Source organism: Strix uralensis, chromosome 4 (assembly GCF_047716275.1).
Source record: "Strix uralensis isolate ZFMK-TIS-50842 chromosome 4, bStrUra1, whole genome shotgun sequence".
Classification (NCBI taxonomy): domain Eukaryota; kingdom Metazoa; phylum Chordata; class Aves; order Strigiformes; family Strigidae; genus Strix; species Strix uralensis.
Window position 1 is genome coordinate 82,065,657 of NC_133975.1, and position 22,206 is coordinate 82,087,862.

Here is a 22,206-nt window from a genome sequence, read left to right on the forward strand (position 1 = left end):
CGGCCCGGCTCTCCTCAGGCGGCCTCGCCGGGCCGCGGGAGCGGCGGCGACCGCAGCCAGCCAGGAGGAGGAGGAGAAGGAGGAGCAGAGGGAGAGAGGGAGGAGGCAGCGCCGGCAGCCGGGCGGGGAGGGGGCACTCGGCGCCGCGGAGGAGGAGGAGGACTAAGATGGCCACCAGCCGCCGCGGGGAGCGGCCCCGCTCCCTCCGCCCCGCCTCGCGCGGCCCCCTCGGCCCGGCCCGGCCTTGATGGGGCCGGAACGACCCCAGCGCCCGGACGCTGCAGCGGCGGCGGCACCTCCCGCCGGAGCCCGCCCGGGCCGCAGCGGGGGAGCCGCCCTCCCGGCCCGGCCCGCACCGCCCGGCCGCGGCCACCCCGTCGCGTAACACCCCCCCCCCTCCGCCGAGCCGTGCCCGCGGAGAGAGCAGAGAGGAGACGAGAGAAGAAGCCGCCCGCTGCCCCCTCCCCTCTCCGGCCCGGCGGGCCGGGCCGGGCACAGCGGCACCGACGGAGACCCCCGCCGCCTCCCGGTGAGTGTCTGGCGGCCCTGCCCCCGGGCCCCGGCGCTTTGTTGCACCGGCGCCGGGCCCGGCCGCGCCGCGGGGAGACCCACCGCCACCGCCCCGCGGGCCCGGCGCGGCGGGCTGCGGCCCCCGACCCTGCTGGGGTGTCGGCCCCGCTCGGCCCGGCCGCAGGCCGCGGCGGCCGCCCCACTCCCCGGGGATGCCGGGCGGGCGGCCGCCTCCCTCCGCCGCCGCCGGGTTGGAGGAGGGGGCGGCGGCGCAGGTGCCTCGGGTGATGGATCATTGTCACTGCACGGGCACCCCCCCTCCTCCCCCGTTTTTTGATGTTTTATTTCAGCGGCCGCTCTCTGGCTGCGGTCCCCGGGGCAGGGCTGCTGGCTCGGCCCCGCCGGGCTGAGGGGGGGCGGGCAGGGGCTGTGCCGGGATTCCGGCCTGGCGGGGGGGGGGCGAGCGAAGCCCGGAGGGGACGGCGGAGCCCCGCGGGCGCTGTGGCTTAGCTGGGCCGCTCCAGCGGCCTTTGTTGTGGCCGGGGAGGGCGGTTTTCCCGCGGGAGCCCCGGCGGGGGTGCGGGAGGGGGCCCGGCGGCCCCAGCCCTTGGGGGTGCGGGAGGGCCGGGCCGCGGCGGGGTCCGCCCGCTGCCCCGGGCCAGCGCCGGGAGTGAGCCCAGTTCGCAGGCGGGGAGGCGCTTCGCTTTTTCCCCCTTAATTTTATTTTTATTTGTTTATGTAGTTAGTTATTTTGGCGGCAGTCTTGGAGCTATCGACCCCGTGGTGCGGCAGGGACGTTCAAGTTAAAGTACCCGGCGGGTTTCTCCCTGGGGACGGGGAGGTTGTGGCTCCTGGGGGGTCCAGAGCATGGTGTGGGGGGATTTGCGGAGGTGCTGAGGTACCTGCTGCTCGTCTTTAACGTGTTTTTTGCCCTGCAGTTCTGGGAGGCGATCTGCATAGATGAAGAGGGTTGGATAGAGGCCAGTCTGTAGTGCTGGGTGCTGAGACGCCGTGTGATGTTCACCTTGAAAGATTAGGACTGTAATTTCTAGCTGTGCTTATGTATATCTGCATAGAGAGAGACTTATGGAAGAAATAGTGCAGAGTACTACATGTATGTATTTTGACCTGTGGTTTCATGAATAGTCTAACTGTAATTTCCTGGTGAACTGGAGTGACTCCCAAGATTTCAGTGCTAGACCTGCAAGTCCAGGCTTTATTTTCATGATTGAATTTTGGTTACTTGGCAGCATAGGTTTCTGACAGCGTCTGTCCATGTATTGGACCACGACGTTTTATTGTGGAGAACAAGTGTTAGGTTTCCTATCAAGAAAAGTAAATTTTGCATGTTGTAGCAAACAGAAATGATCAGCTAAGTCATAAACTGTGCCAGAGGTGTGTTGCTACCTGGTGCTTGTGCGTGCCCCTCTGCCCAGTCATGGCTGTACAGCTGTATGATGTTCTGAGCTCACAGCATCCCGTGGATCCAGGCTGGTTCTGTAGAGAGCCAGCTCGATTGCATCCTTGGCACATTTTGGTGACAAGCTAGCGGTACCTTGAAGTAGACTTTGTGAACACACTGTACAGTTTGCGTGAACTGGTGTTTCTTGCAGTATTTCGCTTTTGCAATGTTGGTAGACTCGCAGCGGTTGCAAATATACAACGTACTGCTACGTCAGTTGTTCAGTTGGGGTAAGCCAACCAAATCCTTCTCTGTGCTTTTGGGTTGTAGGCAGGCATGTCTATGAAGCAGAGTGCAGTGGGTGCTGGAAACGTGCGGCCATGTGAATACGGCATTGCGCCTTTGCTCCATGATCCTGGTCAGGGAGTGCTGGTTATCTAACTTTGACTACATATTTTGACTACGAGTGGGTATCTCCACGCTATGTGGTGTGGGTTTCTTGGGCTCAACTGGAGCCAGCTCTGGAATAGTCAACACCGTTGACAGCAACGTGTTTTGGGTAGAAGAATGCCTCATGTATCAGTGGTGGTAGACCAAAGATCAGTGAATGGTATTCTTCAGCTTGGTGTGTGTTTGCTAGGGACTGGACATGTTTGTTTGCTTTTCCAATTTGCTGGACAGTTTTAGGCTGCTAAACTTGTAATAGAAATGTATGTTTTGGGTGATACAGTTACAATTATACTGCAGCTCTTAGCAGCTGATTATCTATTTGATTCGAACTGAAGCAAGATAAGCACAATGCTGTTGTGATTTTTTAGTATCTTCAGCTCCATTTAAAAATGTATTACAACATTTATATATCAAGGTTTAAGTAAGGGTTAGTATGTCCAGTTGATGGTTTATTTGCAGTTCAGGGCATCAAGATCAGCAACTTGATAGTATTGTTTGGTATCGGTACCACGGGAAAGGAACTCTCATTTCTTTCTTTCGAAACAGTAACAGAAGGATGCTAAGTAACAAAATTATTATAATTCTTAATATTTTCAACCCAGAAATAACAAATTTAGTTTGGAAGGCTACATTATCTTGTTGCATCTTGCTACATGAATCTGCAGGTATGCTAACAGCCGTCTGGGCAGGTATGAAAAAAACCTTGGTATTTAGCTCTGGTTTACTGGGGCTGAACTGCCAGAAGAAGTGTACAAGGCGAGCAGGTCTTCAGGATGTACTGATGTGTGTTGCTGTTAGAGGAATTCAGCAACGTGTTTCTCATCTGCCAGTCTTACTTTAACTATTTAATAGTTTTCTGCAAGTTGGGTTTTTTAGCCTATGGAAAACTTCTGGGATGCTTCATGTGCAGAGTATGGGGGGAGTGTGGGCAGATGTTCTGCTTGCGCTTTGAGATGTTCAGGACTGTCATGAGATTGTTTGGAAACTTTGGTGTTGGAACATGATGTTTCACTTCCCAAATGTAGATGTTAACTGTTTTGTAGGGTTGGGTTGTGGGGATTTACTTGGGTTTCTGAAGATGTGCTAAGTTGAGAACGTAAAGAAAAGCCAGTAGTTCCCTCTCTGATGATTAAACTGCTGAAGGACAAATCTGCTAGTGTTGATTAGCAGTTTTGTTCATGTTAGTAAGTGATTTTAAGTTCCTATTGCAAAATAGTGGAAATAGTGTTTCAGCAATGGCCTTTGACTTGCAGGACTTCCTGCTATAAGGAAGCGTTGTATCATTTGTCCAAAATAAACAGATTTTGGAGAGGGCGGATATGATACACTGTGAGAAACCATACATCTTGGTCACAATTTACCCCCTAGTGCTTGCCTTTCTGATAATTAGAATTGTGGAAGGCTATTCTTAATGATAACATTACCAGAATGAAACTTGCATTTTGAAATGAGAAATAGAGTCTTTTGTTGGTCCATAGTACAATTTTTGAGTATGTGTGTAGGGGGAAAACAAATGGTTTCTTCATGGCTTTAATACTGAAGCTTTTAACTTCACTGGTTTCATCCTTGATTCTTTTGTTGGTGGTGGTGTTGATAATTGCAGCATTTAAAAAGCCTAAGTTGTGACAAATACTTACACTCTTAGTTCCTTTGAGTTATTGGCAATGCTGATTGTTTTTAAAAATACTTTTTTTTTTTTTTGGTCACTCGTGTCCTGAGGGACCTACAACTGGAATTATAACTGTAAGCCTTGACGCACCCTTCAGTGTTGAAGGAACTGTGGTGTGCTGATGTAAGATTGTCGCTTCTCCTGGAAGAGCTTGCTGCTTTAACTTTGTAATTTAGTTTACAGTTTTCATCTCGTAATAAACAGTTTCACTATTGTATATAGCTCCTGTTATCTTCTGCTGGAGACTTTACATCCTGCTGCTGGGCTGTTTGCACCCTGTTCAGGCTGGGTAAGAGAAGACAGGACATAATTATAAGGCCTCTGTGCACATTTGTTTTAACCAGCTATTCCGCAGACAGTATAGAAAGTGTCGCCATATCCTACATTCCTGTTTGCACTCTCACTGCCAAAGCTTCTGATGTTATGTACAAAATTCTGCTGGTGGCTTGTAACATTTTAACTGAAGTCATTGGTGCGGACGTGAGAGCAGCATCTTAGCTCAGGCGACAGCATTGCAGACTTTGCAAGGCTGAATATTCATTATGGGTGATCCAGCCTTGAGAGCATCTGTTCGTCAAGCAACCCATGTTTCGTGAAGCAGGCTCTTCGTTGCTGGTCGCATCACCTGTTCTTCTGTGATATTGCAGGTAAGCGCATACAGCACCTTCCTTTTTTTGACAGTGAAAGATAACGCTTCCTACAGACTCTTTGTGCTTGGTTCACCTATTGGATGATGGGGATGATTATTTAAGCAAAGTTAGATGACCTGTAGCACGGTTGTTGCATACCTTGCTCAGTCTTTATCTGTATCAGAGCTTAACAGTTGAAGGAGGAATAGAAAATACCGTATAAAACTGTTGGGTTAGTATTGTGTAGCATTTTCTGACTCAGTGACTTGTTTAAACCCTCCATGATGATTTGATAGTCACCTGTAATTAAAAGGAATTCTTGTATGAATAGTGAAGGGGGAACAGTCTTTAGCTAATTTGATTGTAGTACCCATGCCTGTGAAGCGTTTAAGTAGGTAACTGTAAGGGTTGTAGGGACTCGGCTTTTCTACTTGTCTTTAAGGTAGCTGAGGCTATCAGGGAGTTGTTGGTCGTTCCCCGTGCCCCTTGTCCAACTCAATGTACCTGCTTTTTCATGAGGGTTAGTCAGAAAGTACCAAAGATTGCTAGTTACTCAACTGAAACAGGGTTTCACACATTGGGCACCTTTTTCTTCCCCTCTCTCGAAGCTGATACAAAAAAGGACTTGGTGACTGCTGTGAGGACTAGATAGCAGCAGCCTGGTGAACAGCCCGTGACTTCAGTCTCCAGGTGCTGGAGTCACTGCTGGGGGAACTGGCTTACACCTCCTAGGAGCTCTTGGCCAGTACCGAGGCTTTCAAAAGAGGTGTGAAGTGCAGCTTTGTCCAGTAGCTGCAAAGAAGGAAGAACAGGTCTTGTTCCTTTTCTGTTTGCTTTGCTCTAAATGTGCAGGAGGTGTTTTTTTTTTCTTTAAGTCTTTTCTGAGTGAAGATGACACACATCTTTTAGTTTTTTCCCTGAACAGCTCTGGGGAAAAATTTTCTGATTTCTGTTCTGTGTGGAAACGTGCAATTGACATAGTTTTTGACAATTGTGCTGATGGTTTTGGAATTTTGAATAACAGCAGGGAATCTTTCTGGCTTTCTTATGGTGTGTTTTTTTCTTTTTTCTGTCCCCACCTCTTGAGCAAAGCTGTGAGTGTGGAAGTAGAACTGTCTGTATTGAGATTTGGGAAGAAGAATTGTTTGACATTTCTTTGGAATTGGATTATTCCAGTGAGAGCTACTTGTCATATTTTGGGATCTTTCCCTTTTGAGGGGAAAAAGGTTTTGATTGCTTTGCTGGTTTTGGTGTTTCAACAGTGTCCTGTGATGGATTTCTGCCTGTCTTAAAACATGTGACTTCTAGTGCTTCTGTCATATCGCAGAATAGGAACAGATTTGCAGAACTTACTGTAGCACATGTAAAAAAGGTATTTTCTAAAATTTCGAAAGTGATAGAACAATGTTATGCTAGAAAAGAGTGAATTGTGTGGAAGAAATGAACAGTAAGGGGTGTTGAATGGTATGAAGGCACATAGCTTCATATTTTTGAGTAAACATTAAGAAATGTAGGAGAAAGTTAAGATGGATGCATCTGAATTATAACAACCAGCTATGCATTAAAATAATTTAGTTCTTTTACCTTCACAAATACTGTTATTTACATGTCATGCATTTATTACAATACCACAAGGAAGAAACCTTGAGCAGGTTTACTAACGTAGTGTACGGACAATAATAAATGTGAAAACACATGGAAGAAGTGGATTTTCCAGACAGTTTATTTAATCCCTTTCTTTGTTGCTTTAGAGAAATTGCATATTACACTGAAAGTATGTAAGACTTAAACTCGTCCTTTTTTAGGTTGGGTGGGTACTCATCAGTTACATGCTGAACTTAGGCTTCTTGTTCCAGTTCTAAGATACCTATTTTAGAGAAGTCAGACCCTTTATAGTTGGCCTTTGCCTACGTTTTTTCCAGCAACATTTTCAATGAACTTCCTAGTTGGTGAAAAAAGTTACTCCCTCTTGAATCACCCATTTTCTTTCTGGTCATGCCAGTTTTGGTTTTGCATGTGCATTTGAAGTTTTCTAGCAAAGGGTCTCAGAGTAAGGGGGGGAGTTACCAAAATCGATGCTTAACTTTAAACAGCTGTGACAAACAAATGGAGAAAAGCAAAACCTTCAGAGCTGACAGTTTGGTAGTGATGAGATAGACGCATTGCTAGAAAGGGAAGATATTCACGCGTGTTCCTGACATGTATTTTGGGGTGCTTCATTTTTGGAACGGTGTGGCTTCAGTGAGAGTGTGGATCAGGAGCTCTTGAGAGCTCCTTGTTCATCTGGCTTTCTGTGTCACTACTGGTTTTGTCAGAGGTATCACCATGCGTTGGGTATTAGAGGGTAGCTCTACCTGGATTACTTTTCTCAGTATCATTCTGCCAGGTGGAGTGTGGGTGTAAGTGAGCCATGTTTTATGTTCTTATGTTACCAGATGATTTATTATTTTCAAATGAAGGCATGGTAAAAATCTCAGTATAATTCAAAGCAGGGTGCTGTGATTTGTGTAAACTAGTAGCTGATGGGATGTTACTTCAGAAAGTGGACTGTGTTTGAATGCCATAGTGCTAAGTAGTGTTGCTTGCTAGCCCTAGCTCTTGCTGAGAACCAAAATCTTAACTCCCAGGTGAGATGCAATAGAAAGAGGGGGTTTGTACACCAGGGACTTCCTAAAGTTTGTGTTTGGTTACTTGGCACTGTAAGTATATCCTTTTCTGTAGAATTTGAGATTAGGGCAATAGAAAGAGAAACTGCAGGGCTTGGAAAATGCTTAGGGTGTCACAGAATCATCTAGGTTGGAAAGGACCTTGTAGATCATCTAGTCCAACCGTTAACCTAGCACTGACAGTTCCCAACTCCACCAGATCCCTCAGCGCTGGGTCAACCCGACTCTTAAACACCTCCAGGGATGGGGACTCCACCCCTGCCCTGGGCAGCCCATTCCAATGCCTAACAGCCCCTTCTGTAAAGAAATGCTTCCTAATATCTAGTCTAAACCTTCCCTGGTGCAACTTGAGGCCATTCCCTCTTGTCCTGGCACTTGTTCCTTGGGTCAAGAGACTCATCCCCCCTCTCTGCACCCTCCTTTTAGGGAGTTGTAGAGGGCGATGAGGTCTCCCCTCAGCCTCCTCTTCTCCAGACTAAACCCCCCCAGTTCCCTCAGCTGCTCCCCATCAGACCTGTGCTCCAGACCCTGCACCAGCTTTGTTGCCCTTCTCTGGACACGCTCGAATCATTCAACGGCCTTTTTGGAGTGAGGGGCCCAAAACCGAACCCAGTCATTGAGGGGCAGCCTCACCAGTGAGGTAAGATCCCTTCCCTGTCCCTGCTGGCCAAGCTATTTCTGATACAAGCCATTGGCCTTCATGTACGATGTTAAAAAAAAAAAAAAAACAAACCAAACCCACACAGAATGCATGTGATTTTTCCATTAAAAATATGTCAAAATATCAACTTGACTTCGTAACAAAACTTCTAAAAGTTTTCAAGTGCTTGGATGATGGACAATCCCGAAAGGGAAAAAGACTGTTCAGAAAGCCTTAGGGAGGGTAAAGATCTTTAAGAAGGTTAATCAGATAGAAGTGCACTTGGAATAATCAGCCTCAGCTTTTGTCTGAGGTTTATTAGACTGGTGTGGAGTATTGGCCTTTGAGTTGTTCATAGTAGGTGGACTGTACTAGTGGAATCTTTTTTTTTTTCTTTTTTTTTCTTGGGCTGGATGATATGGAGGCTTCAGTGGCAGTACTAGTTTGAGCAGTTCCTGCACCCAAACTGTGGAGAGCAGGGGCCAAGTGTTGTATGGAATTACTGCAGCAAGCTCAGAAATTATCCTTAATTTTTGAAAAAAAGAAATAAAGCAGTTGCCTGAGGACAGCCAAAGGAGTAATGGGAATTAAGAGCTGGAAATTCCCAGCTCCTTCAGGTTTAATGCTGTAAGCCCGTGTGTCTGTTAGTTATCTCGTCATAGAACCAGGGCCTTACTGTTATGACAGTGGAAGAAACTTACAGGACTTTGGGCTTTCCCTTGAGTGTTTGCTTTAATGCCAGAAGCTTTTGAATCCCCATTGAAGGGGAGAAGGTAGGGTTTAGTGCTCTGACTTTGGAACAGGAGAGAAGAGTGCTTTCGCTGCAGGCTGATGATAATAGGACCTCTATCTGCTGTTTTGGCGCAAAGATTCACCGCCTCCGTAGCATTGAGAGTGCTGCTGATGGTCTTAGGACTAGTCTCTGCGGTTGCTTTCTTGCCAAGGCTTATTTACTTCTAATGGGGTTTTACGGAGGTCCTTGGGTCTTCATGTGAGAGCTGGGGATGAGATCAAGGCCTTGCTTTGTATTTGTGTGAGTACACAGAGTACAGAGTGTATCGCATGGTAAAATGACGGACAAAGCAGATAATGAGCTTCTTAATGTAAAAGTTGAACCTTTTGATGTTGTGAGGGTTGCTAACCTAAGAGTTGAAATGTCATGGTGCAGGTCCTCCATTGTGAGATTGACTCAAGTTACGGCTTTTAAAGCATTAAAAGGATGAAATAAATGGATTTCCTTTTTGATTTTTCAGTCTTGAGCATGCAGTTGTCAAATTTTCCCCACGACTGTGAGGGCTACAACATTTTTGGAGTCTTCACATGGCAAAATGCTCGGAGTTGGGCTGACATGAATATGGTGACATTGAGAAGGATGTGGCAAGAGCTGGCAATACTCTTGTCATCACTGGTTTCCTGTGATGAAGTGACTGAAGAGGAGTGAAATTCATTTTATTCCGGAGTTTCTTTATACTTGCAGAAGAAAGGAAGCATCTCTGAACAGGCAGAAGTAAACATTCTTTATAAGCAGTCATGTGGAATAGGCATAGAAACAGTTTTGGTATTGCATCACAAATTAAATGCTAATACTTGAGTCGGTAGCAGTTGAGCAGTGAGCCACAATAGAAATGTAAAAACAAACTTTTGTGGATATGATCTAAGAGGATGCTAATTTGCTTGTTAATTAGGTTTGCAAAAGTTTGGTTTTCACAGTTCTGAGCACTTGAGGATAAGCTAGTGAAGAATATTTAATTCAGGTTTTGAGTGGGTTATGAAGTAACCGGGGAGTATCTCCCCAAGCTTTTCGTTATTAGAGAGCATAAAGGCACAGTAGCACTACTTCTTACTTTGACTGTAGTAACTTCTGGAGACAGAAATATTTTGCTTTCAGTTTCTTAGCAGGAACATAACCTTGTTTCTAGCAGTGTTGAATGGTGGGGGGATAGCTTCCTTGTTCTTTGTTTGAAACCCCTTGCTATTTCACTGGTGGTGTCCCTGTACGTAGGGAGGCAGAAATCTGGATATGCTATATTAGTAGCTGTATTTTTTTTTTGGTTTTTTTTTTTTTGCCTAGTTACTTGTACAGTTTTTTGGTGTGAATTGGAATAGCCTACTGATCAGTTAAACTACCTAAAGCTATAACCTGTTTTATTTCAGTAAAGCATGTACGTGTATATATGTGCTTCAAATACACATGATGATCTGAATGTTTGGTTTTTGGTTTGCTTGTGTGTTGGTTTTTTTTCTTTAATAAATGGAAGCAGAGGAGGTGTGTGTGTATTGCAAATAATGTACGCTGTAAGTGTCTTGAAATTGCAATCTTTCTTTATAAAATGGGATCAGTATAGTTCATGTTTCTCTGAGGTAGCTCTGATTGAGTACGGAATGTACCAAGGTGAGGGTTTAGCTTCCTTTGGCACAGACAGAATAAATCTGAAAGATGAAAACTTACCTCCTCTTTCCTGCCCATTCTCTTTACCATCATCGTTTGGGGAATCAAGTTGAACTTGCAGCCTGAGTAAGGATGAACATTTGAAATGAAAATGTAATAGCACAACGCACAATAATAAGCTTATCTAAATAGTTTAAAAAAAATAAAGATACCATCGTAAGAAGGTGTTCGCGTTGTGTGGCGTTCAGTTCAGGTCTGTCTTGTTCCCTTAAACCAAGGGTTGTGCTGGTGAAGTGGAGATCCTTAGGAGAGCTGCTTGTTTTCTGCCTTCTGTAGTACTCCTCTCAATGCTGCCTTTGAGGTAGAAAGTGGAGCACCTCAAATACTGCAGGGTCATGGTCAATTGAAATACATTTCTTGATTTTGCTGAATTTCCCAGTCGCTCCACATTAAGTTACCAGAGAAGTTAACCAGCCTGCAAATCTCCATGATGGAGGGCCAAATGTTCTGTGTCCAAAAATGTGTGGTGTCTTTTGGTCTCTCTTGTTTATAAGAAGTTACTTCTAGGAGCTTTCTTGAAATACGGTGTCTTTATAACTATTTCTGTGAATAGTTGTACTAAATTACACAGGATTCGGCTTGAGATGGTTCTGGGGGGTGTGTGTGTGCATGTGTGTGGAGAGGGAGAGAGGGGTGAATGTAAGGTTTTTTTACTTTCACAGCCTGCTTTTGCAAACTTATCCTTAAAAGTGTGCTTGAAGAGGCATGGTGAATTTTTTGCCACTTCCAAAAATGCTTTTTAAAATTATTTTATGTCTCGGACCTTGTCCAAAATGCCCAGCAAAACTAGATGTTTTTAGCAGCCCTATTTTGTCATGTATTCTAAAATTCTTTTCTTTGATGCTCTGAGAAAGGCTCTCCAGTGTCTGTGGGTATCAGGACCATGTTGAAGGGTTTATTCTGGCATTAACGATAGGGCAAGACTTGAGTTCAGCAGACTAACCACTGCTGTCTTTGAATACTGATCTTTTTTGTGTGTTGGGAGGAAGGACTTGTCTTAAAATTAAGTTCACATAGGATGGTTTGAACACATCAGAGAAATTTTGTTTGGAAGGGACATCTAGTGCAGCTTGAGGCAGGATATTTGCTAGGGTGTTTTAGCTGGGAGCATGGGGTTTGGAGGCCCAACTTTTTACAGGAAGAGATAAGAGGTGGTGGGTATGGGGTGGTGAGCTTTTAATGTGCTTTAAGCAGCAAATGAAGACGTGAATCTTTCAGGTGCGCTGTGAAGCAGAGGCAGAGGGTGATTTTTTTTTTTTTCTTTTTCTTTTTTTTGATGTGATACTGAAGATAGTAAGATCATATGTTATTTGATGGGAAATGAAAGTAGCGGATATTTTACTATAACTGTTTTTCACTTCGGGCTTAATAACTGCTCTATTGCTTAGACTTCTGCTGTGTTTGCTCTTGGAGTGATGGGCAGTAGTGACTGCTGTCAGCAGCCTGTGAGGTCCAACAAGTGGAGGGTGCTTACCTCTGCTGAGGAGAAAGCGGACTGCTTTTGTGAATTTAAACAAATTAATTACAAACAATAAGTGTCCTTTGACCCTTTTACTTTGCTCAGGGTGTATGTTTAAGGAAATGAGCCTGTAGTTAATCAGGGAAAGGGGGGCAGGAGCTCTGTCAGAAACACTTGACTAAAATTTGGTATTAACTTGGAACATAGAACATTGGGCAGAAGTCATACTTTCTTTAATAATATTTGGAAAAAAGTCTCTGAATAACCCAGGTTTTTAGAAGAACTGCATTGCTTGGGATTAATGGGTGATCTTGATATTTAAAGAAAAAAAAAAATCCTAGTAGGTGCACAGTGTTGCATTTTCTTGTTAACGTATGAAAACTCTCCTTGAGTAGTTTTTGGTATTTTTGTTCCAGGAAGATAGCTTTGTAACTGTTCTGGGAAGATAGCTTTGTCTACATGAATGGAAAATGGAGGCCCGATGAAGACTTTTATTATTTGTCTGTTATTTTCTCACTAATACAAGTATTGCTGTTATTTCTTTAGACTGGGCAAGAGGTATTTTTCTGAAGATATCTTGAAGAATTTTACAGAATCGTTTTGCCAGGAATACTTGGCCTTTTTCTTTTCCCCTTCTTGTTAATGACTACTTATATGCCCATGGCCAGTTTGCTAGTTAACAAGTAAAATCTACCAATAAAAAGTAAAACCAGCAAAATAGATCCCCTTCCCTCCTCCTCCAGTTTCTTCAGTAACAACAGTTAAGTAGCAAAAGAACAAATAACCAGTCAGGCAAACAAATCGTGAGGATTTTGTTTCGGCCAGTTCACCGTGACTCTGAGTGTTGGAATAAAAAATGAATTTTCTGGTGCCCTCCAGCCCTCTCATCAGGTACTGTTAGAATAATGCTTAGGCTGAACGGTTTTGAGAGAGAAGAATGGCACTTGATTGCTTTAGGGCTCAGAAATACACGTTTCTAGGCTTTGCGTGTTAGGACAATAATATAGGGTGGTGTGTGGAGCACAGACCTTGCTGTTTGTAGCCTGTTGTGCAGCCGTGATTTTGATGCTGGCCAGCCCCAGAAGATTAGCAGGCTGGAGGAAGGACAGTTTTTGTAGCTGATAGTTGAAATCACTTGTCCGTAGGGGAAACCGCTGCCTAAGGGACTGCTGTCCTCAATGTGTGGGGGTTTGTAGTTGCATTTATAAAACACCATTCGTTGGAAGTAGGTTCATTGTGTCCAATGGAGGAATAATGCTTTTTCTTAATTATAGCAAACTCTGTAAAAGCAGTAGTGAGTTTCATTACATGAGTTCCTTCTAATTTATCCTTGCAGCTTTCTGCTTCCCATTTTCAGTGTCTTCCCCTCTTATTTATGAACTGACAATACATGGCAGGACGCTCCATATGTGCTTATGCATACTGCATTAATGTTGTTCCTTATTTCTCTTTCACAGAAAGAAAGTGGTGTTCTCACCCTCCCTTTCTTTTTTCATTGCTATGCTTAAGTATTTTGATGTTAGTAAGTAAGCTTCTCACTCCTTATACCATTTTTAATGGCTGTTCCTGAGGTGGGTTTCCTAACAGAGTATTTTGAACAGGACTGGGAAAGAAGAAGATGACAAAAATTTATTGTGAGCTGAGGCTTGTACTAAAAATACAGTACTGTCCCAAAATTTATACCTCTTAATAGGTTATTCTCACTTTCTGCTGTTTGTTGTGCATGGTCCTGTTGATTCATCTTGAAGAATAGCTAGTTCAGTCTAAGTTAAATTTTTTTCAATAAAAAGGCATGGGAAAGGAGGAGGAGAGAACATGGACGTTCCAGAGCAGGATCTGAAAAACCTGTGTACTGGGGCAGTATAATTACAGTGCCTGACATATTTTCACCCTCTATGGTGTCCTTTCTTAGTGAAAAACAACTGTCTTTTGAAGAATCTGGTGCTTCAGTGGTGATCTCTGGATGATTGTAATGGTTTTTAAGTAAGAAATCCCTATCCTTCCACACAAGCAGGGACACGTCACTGCGTTGGTTGCAACGTCTTTTAGTTGAATGGAAGTGTCTCTTTTAGGAAGATATCCCGTGTAATGAATGGCTCTGAGTTAGGGGGAAATCTTACATGGTTAATAATCTGTTCTGGCCAATTACCACTCTCCTAAGGGTTTTTTTTTTCCAGACTGAAAGTGAGTTTGCTTACCTTCCAGTGTGTGTTGTAATACCATTACCTGCTAGGTCAGAGCGCCCTGTGCTATGTAAATATGATCTGCATACAGAGAAGATGACCCAGTCTCTTTTTAACTTTCTCCTAACCTTCAATAATAAATTTAGCTTTCTGTGATAAATAAAATATATTTAAGTGACTAGTAGTCATTATTTGTATTCTAGTTCCCCTCTTGTGCTTAAGATGCTTTAAGAAGAGTGACCTTTAGATGTCTTGGCATTCTGATGTATGGAGTAGTATTTCTTGCCTGCTTTGAAACCCTCCCCTCCTCCTCCACCCATCTCCCCCAACTCGGAGGTGCCTTCTGCTGCATCCAAGGGTTATGTAACTCATGTTGCCGTGGGCTTGTTTGTTGTCCTTCCGGAATTTGTGCTTTATGGACTCTGATTCCTTCTTCCCACTCTGATTTCTGGCATGTAACCATGCATTCAACTGTATTAAAATGGATGAGGTTAGAAAGTGCCTTGTCTACAAGAGATTCAAATAATGGTATCAGTCAGCAGTTACCATGTATCCCCCCCTGTGTGTTCATCCAGTTGCATGAATTATTGGCTTCTGTTAATATATCAGTTGTATTAGACAGTGTACCTTTAATGTGATTAAAGTGAAGTTGCTGAGCTGAAGGTATCAGTTTAATGATGCTGAGCAGCACATGCCAGCTTTGGTAGTGAAGAAGTATATTCATGTGAGGAGACCACGCTTATCTGAAAATGATCAATTTAATAATGTGATAGCAAATATAAATGTCTTTGAGAAAGATGGCTGGAAAATCTGAACTAATATAGCTTGTCTAAACAACATTGTAGTCACAATTCAGTCTCAAAATGGTAGAAATTTCATTAGTAGGTGAGGGTTTGGAGGGAGTTTTTTGGTTTGGTTTTGGTTGTTTTGGTATGCGGGAGTTTTTTTTGTGATGGTGCGTTTTGTTGTTAGGTGTTTCCCCCCCCCCCCAATAGTTTAAGCATGTCACATGGTGTTAGAATATGAGGTCCTCCCTGTGCTAAAAGTTTGTTTCTCTTTGGCTTCCACTATGCTGGTTGTGTTGTCAACAGGACAGGGAAGTGGAGGTGGAGACAAGCAGTGCCATTTGTGCCGTGGTAGTTCTTGGATGACCACTTCTCTTCTGAGCTTTCTAGGAAAACTATCCTAGTGGATCTGCAAGCCTAAGAAAACTGTACTTTTTTTCTTACACTCTTTCAGTTTAGGGAATAGCGGTAGTCAGTCTCACTTGGATGTAGACAGAGCTTTTGTCCCTGCTCTTTAGTTGGAGGAAAAAGTTTGGGGGTTTGAGGAGGGAATATTTATTTTCCATCTCTGATGCTGTTTGCTCTTCAGACACCCTGAGTTTTTACTCCTACTCTTCATTTCCTTCCTTCCTTCCTACCTTCCTTCCTTCATCTCAGTGGTTAATGATGCCCTGCCCCCTTGTTGCCAGTCCCTTTGGGGCACCTCTTGCTGGGTGGTAGAATAATTGTTCTTCCTGTGTGTGTCAGCACTGGGTGATCGAGAAGGAGGTGCTGTCTGAATGTACGTTCTACATTATCAACATCATTATAAGATTTTCAGCTGCTTCCAAGTGGTATGCTGACAAGTCTGGACAGGCAGATGGAAGGAATGTGTCAGCTTGCCACAAGTAAGAGAACCCAGGTTAGTGACCCATCTCTGTTTCACAGTGTTTCTCTTGCAGTATCTGTTCCTGTAAGTCTGGCATATGTGCTACTGTTGCTTCTGGGAGTGCTTTAAATGAAAGAAATGCATTATTTCTATTTCCTTTTTTGGTTTGTTTTGATATTCTGCTCTTGCAAAAAGCTCCGCTCATGAGAGCGAGCAAGGGAGAGTGTGTGCATGTGCTCGTTTGCCAGAACATTCATTTATCCTTTTTGCTGGTTTTGGGGTTTTATGGGGGTCTTTTTTTGTGTGTCATAATCTCAATTGTATGTCCTTCCTGATCTGCCCTTGAAAGAAAAGTCTTCTTTCAAAACTGTTTTGTGGACTTTCTACGGGTCCATTGTTGATACAGTCTGCTGGGCTTCAGTTTTAAAACAAATGCTTTGGGGTTTATGCCAAAATATTGCTTGGAAAAAGATTGCTACTGAGAATTCCCCCAGTGTCCTCCTGGAAATTCTTCAGAGCAGGAGAGAAACCACAGATGGCAGCATGGGCTGTTACACTCAGACCCTTCTCAAAACTCGCCCCCCCTTTTTTTTTAAATAAAAAAATAGAAATCTTGTTAATTATCACTAAAAAAATCAAAGGCAGACTAAATAGGTTTTGGTTTGTTGTTTTTTTTTTTTTTTTTTTTCCGTCTTCCTTAATTACCTCTGGTAATTTCAGTTCATCTACATCGAGGATATTGTTGACATTCCAAATATTGTTGCTTTATTTAAACTTCAATCTTTTGCTGTTATTTTTCTTCCAGTGTATGCATGCACAGGTAATTTGGGATCAGCGTAGTTGTTTCTGACTCAGAGAATCTGGATTAGGACTCCCTTTTGTCCATAGGATTGATGATCAGTGGGTTAAAGAACTTGTTTTATACAAGATAGGCTGGGCAGGGGAGTAGTTGTTGATACTTACTTGACATGTTTAGGATATGTTCCTGTTTGTTTTCTTTTTAGGCCAAAACACGGTAAGCTTTGGGATTTTCTAGAGTATGCTACAGACAAAGCAGGCAAAAGCCTTTTAATGGTTTAAAGGGAAAAACAAATGACAATTATTTTCATTGCTTTATGTTATTGCTGCTTTAATTTTTTTGACCTCTTCCCAAACTAAGCTTTAGGGTTATAAAGCAGGAATAATCAGATTTGAACATGTGCATTTGAGCTTCTAGTGGTTTAAGTAAATAGGTTTTCAGGACTTGTGTGTCCACAGAACTGTAGCCTGTCTTTCATTTTGCATCTCCTTTGTGTCTTCTGGATGCATCTCCTTTTTTTTTCTCCCTCATCCAGAACTTGCGTGCTCAATTTCCTAATTTTTCCATGTCACTGAAAATTACTTTGCTTATAATCACACTGCCTTTTCCCCCTTTTTCTTTCCTTCTAGTTTGTGCCTTTTTCTCTTCCCCCTTTGAAGAAAGAGAGATTTTAAATTTAATTGGGAAGATTTTTCAGGACCCAGAACTGGTCTCAATTATATTTGCAAAGCCAAATTACCTGGATGTAAAAATTGCAAAGACAAATTGCCTGGATGTAAAAAGCCTAGTGGCCTAGGAGGGGTTTTGCAGTGTCTAAGTTAGTTGTCCACTCTTCATTGGAAAAAAAGGTCGTTACAGACTTGAAGTATTTGATAGTGGGTGGTTGAGTTAAAAGAAACTGCTCATCAACTGTGCCACACAGAGGGTGGAGTTCACCTCTCCTAAGTGTGTGGACCTAGCTGTCCAAAATCAAGATAGATGTGTAGGATGCCCTATAGCCTTGGGAGGAAATAATTGCCTTTTGGTGGTATTTGATTCCCGTTACCTTAGATGCTGGTTTGAAGATCATACTTTCAGAGGGCTGTTTAATCAGAAATAAACTGTAGAGCAACCCTAGACATCTAAAAAATGAGTTAAGTTGGTTACCTTTTAGATGTGTAGATTTACTAATAAGACACACACTTTTATGTAAACTATTTCCCCGTGTGTTAGAAAGTAGGTAGCACAGTTAGTAGCATTGGAAGCTTAGCGGTGAGCTTTCTGACTTGCTTAGTTTTTAGCATTTAGGTATCTGTCTTGTAAGTAAATTTATGAACAATGCCAGATTTTGCATGTTGGAGTCCTGGAGCACTTTACTCTTGTGGCTTTTCTCCTCCTTCTCCTTCCTTAGCACCAAACCCAAAACCAGTGGTGGGGTGGGAGGGAGGAATTGTCACATCTTCTTGTCTTCTCCACAGGGAAGGGCATCACACTATTGAACCACAACAGCTGTTCCAGTTGCACTCGGATTAGTGTACAGTAGTGTTTTCAGAGTGGGCTGGAGTTGTTTTACTCTTTGTACAGGTAAAATGTCTCCCCTGACTCCTGCCTGAGTCCTGAACATGAGAATTGTTCCCAGTGTTAGCCAGAGAGCTGGGAGGGGAGTGAGGGGACTGCTGATGAAGTTGGTGTAGGGGGCACTTGGTGCAGAGCAGGTCATTAATCAAAATTGAGTTGTTGCAGAAGCATTAGGAAAGGTAAGTGGCTTATTTAATTCAGAGCTGAGGCATTATGGATAAAGCTATGCTGCTTTGTAGCATATTCACAATAAGGGGCTTTTAGGATTGGATTATTGCCATCTGCAGCAATCCCTAATATGAAAAAAAGACGTGGAGTTTAAAATGTGCTGGTCTCCTGATATGGTGGTCGCTAGTGAAACGCTGCTGTGACCTGACCACTGGTTCCGAAATTGTAACTGGTCAAGACCGTCTGCTGACAGCAAGAGCCTAGTGTGGCAAAATAGCATCTGTATCATTTTCCTGAGGCAAGTTGAGGGCTGGTGAGTTAAGCAGAGAAGGGTGGGCCTTTCTGTAATTGCTGGTCTCTGAATGTCTTGAATATACAGAATCAGTGTGTGTTGTGGCCAGCATCTTCATTTGCGCAGGCTTTCAGGTTAGCAGCTTCTGTCTTTGCCTTGCCTAGAGATGGTTCTGTTCTCATCTGTCTACTTACCCAGGAGCTGGCAGGCTGGAGTGATGGCTTATGAGCAATATAGGTTAGGCATCTCCCTTTCTTCTTAAATTGATCAGTGCTTCCACTGCATATGGATCCTGGTATTTCTGCTTCTCTTCAAGGGGAGCTGCTGATTCCTGCAATTGTTGCTGGAAGTGGTCTGCGCTGAGCACAGCGAGGAATGCTTGGCGTTGTAGGGGTGAGCAGAAGAGTGAATGTTTGTTCTGTCTTCGTGCAATCAGTGAATTTTGCAGTATTCTGGACCTTAGCTAGAAAATAACAACAGGGCATAAAATGGCCAAGACGGTCATCTTAGCGTCATTGTCCTTTTTTTTTTTTTTTTTTTTTTCTGAAGTGCCATGGGGCCTCTGACTTATCTGGATGGCTTTCAGAGTTTGGCAACAATGGCAGGTACTTCCACATCCAAAGAAATTCAGGAATATTGCTGCATCATGTCTTTGCTGACTCTGCAATGCAGCAGCATTTGGGCTGTGAGCCCAAACCACGGTGGGAAGATATAAACCTTCTGACCCAGAGGTAAGAAGAACCAAATGGACAAGACTTACAGCAGAAAAGAGATAATCACAGAGAAATGCAAATTTTAGATGAGGAGATAAAACTTCTGTTCATTTGGTCCAAGTCCTTAATGAGAGGGCTATAATTAGGCTAGAATTATCTTTATGGATTCCGTGCTGGCAAGCTGAAATTCTGCTGCCTCTTAATCAGCACGCAGCATCTTTGCGGTCTTTCGCGCTTGAGTCAAACCTCACTTTCACTCTTTGTGCAATGCCACAGCGTACAGGTCTGCACAACGCATAACCACTCAGGAAAACCTCTTTCCTGCTCGTTCATCAGTGATGTGTTGTTCCTCGTAGGTTGATCTTTGTTTCTCTTATGAATATTTTGCCAGTTCTGTTGTAAGTATCTGCAAAATAGCCAATTATAGAATTAGAATTGTGTTAGTGTTCGGGATTTTTTGGTAGTTTATGATTCCGGTTCAAATGTCGTGATAGCCACAGAATTCACAAAGTTCTGCAGCAACAGGAGAGGTCACGTTTCATGCAATTTAACCTTAGAGACAGCTTTCTCCAGTGCAAACATGTCTTCTGAGAACAGGGCTGGAAAAGCCAGGTGTTAAATTCTTGTGGCTTGGCACCAGTGTTATGACATGTTGCTTTTAGGGGAAATAAGATGTTTTTAGTAAGGGTTAACATAGAATTTAATGTTTTATGTTCCAGTAAGCTAAGTAGTAATGTTTGAAACTACAGAGGACCTTCTCTTTAGTAGGATTTCGCACGTGATATTTCATTTATTAACTGCTGTGCACTAAAAGGACTTTTTTGTTGCTTATTTGTTTTCCTGATGAGGAGAAGGGCGGACATTGTATAACTTCTCAGGCAGCAGCGATTATGCAACTGATCCTGTTGTTGTGGAGCCGAAGTCCTTCCCAGTCCCTGAGCGCCAGCTGCTTGTGTTCTGGTTGCTGCTTTTTTTTTTCCCCCTTTTCTTTCTTCCCCCCTGCCTCCCCACTTCATTTGTGAACAAGTTATTTTCTTTCCTGTGTTGCTGTTTCCTTCTCTTTCCAATGCCAGTGAGACAGTGGCTCATTTGGGTTTATTCTTCAATTCAGTATGCTTCAAAATCAAACTGCCATTGTATATCACACGAAGTGTGAAATGTATAGAGAAATGAAATATTTCATGAGAAGTAGAGTTGCTTGATGCTTTATGGGTATATAAGAAAAGGCATTTGCTTGAATCTAAATGAAATGTTATTGCAAATGTCCTTTGAAGCTAAGGTCAAAAGTTATGAGTTCATGTTCTCATGATATCAGAAGCATGTAAAAAGCTGTTTGTGGGTTTTTCTTCTTCCTTCAAAGGGTGGGCCTGAAGGAAATTTCAATTTTCTTCCCCCGCTCCCCCAGGGATCACCAAGTAAAATACAGTACTCCTGTGTATAAAATGAGGTAGTTGTAAATCTCATGCTTTTACAGCCAAGTGATCTCATTACAGTGTAATAAAGGCTGTAAAAATTGTATTGTAAAAATGCTGTACATCTTACCCTATTAACACTTCATTTTCAGTTCAGTTTTATGTTGTGCTGTTTCCATTTCAGGTCACGTGGCTTCCCATGAGCTTAAGTGACAGTAGACAGGCTGTTTTGATCCGTGATAAGTGTTCGGAAACCCGCCTGTACAATACTGGGTGATGGGACAAGCCATGGTAGACTTCTAGACTGCAAGGCTGTTCTCTGCTTACAGATGAACCGAGTATGCAATGTACACATCCCAGTAGAGGAGAATTAATAGTTGATCTGGGATACCACGCTGTTTGCCACACGGCTTGTGTTTCCACATCAAATGTGATCTCTATCAGTCATAAATAGGCTCTAATGCTTAGTGTTCTCTCTATATATAAAAATAAATTGGAGATAAGCATTTAAGGTCTTATTTAGTTTGTCAGTCTTACGCTAAACAAGTTACAGGGGGAATGCAAAGGATGCATTTTCTTGCTTACGGTGTCTGTACTGTGGATCAGGTATTTGGGGAGATGGCAGGTTGTCTTAGGATTTGTAAAAGTGCTGTCATTTGTAAGAAATTGTAGTCCTTTTGGTCTGAGCTATTTTTGTTGGAATTTCTTTTCCTTCAGTGACAATATGTCTCAGTCTGCTTTAGATAGACCAGTCATACAGAAGATGTTCTCTTTTGCAACTGAAAAACTGGGTGTGTAACGTGTATACTTTAATCCTGTCTACTCATACCTCTGCCACCTGAATTTCTTATGGCAGTTCTGGCTTAGAAGATACTGTGTTCCTCAAGTATGGCCTTGCGCAACTATGCGTGTTCAATCCATTTTTGATAGACATGTTTGTCACTGAGTTACTTGATTATTTCCAGTGTTGGTGAAGGCTCCGCTAGAGTTCATACCTCAGCCCCGCAGTTCTGGCACTACGAATGCAGTTGTACTTTATCAGAGCTCCTGATAATGGGGAAGCCCAGAAAGTAAGGATGAGGAGGGAAAGACTGCAAAGATTTTTCTGGAAAAATACCCCCAAGCCAACAAAACAGCTGGATAACATGGCTAGCTCTTTGTCACCATGGTGGTGGGGATGCTCTGGTCTAATGAAAGAGTTCCCAAAAGTAATGCTTGTGTAGGGTCCATAACTTCCTTGAGAATTTTGAAATTGCTCTTCAGACCTTCTTGGCTGAGGTGTTCTGTGGACCTAATCCTAGAATTCTTCTCAGTGACCTCGTAACTTCTTCAAGCTGGATTTCTGTGGCTTTTGGGAACTGTCACCTCTGGCCATGAAATGGGTGTAGTTGGTATTTTGGAGTTTTTTTCTGTTTGTTTTAATAAAGTAATGGAAGGAATTTGGAAATCAGTCTGTAACTTACTAGCTAACTTGTAAAGGTCAGAGAAGACCTGCCTAAAAACACTTTGGAAAACATCAGGTTAGGACCCTACATAAAGCATGTTTGTGTCTGTA

The 22,206-nt window shown here is 43.2% G+C and overlaps 1 protein-coding gene across 7 annotated transcripts in view; it reads left to right on the plus strand.

The window, feature by feature from the left end:
* The first annotated feature begins 403 nt into the window (after window positions 1–403).
* WDFY3 (WD repeat and FYVE domain containing 3) overlaps window positions 404–22,206 on the plus strand; it is a 185,105-nt gene continuing 163,302 nt past the window's right edge. For 5 of the 7 annotated variants that reach the window (XR_012628813.1, XM_074867444.1, XM_074867448.1 and 2 more), the window contains exon 1: window positions 404–529. The gene's annotated coding sequence lies outside the window, so the exon portion shown is untranslated. Of the gene's footprint in view, window positions 530–19,089; window positions 19,258–20,835; window positions 20,897–22,206 lie in introns of those variants that run through there. The other 2 variants (XM_074867445.1, XM_074867446.1) reach the window with 2 other exon arrangements.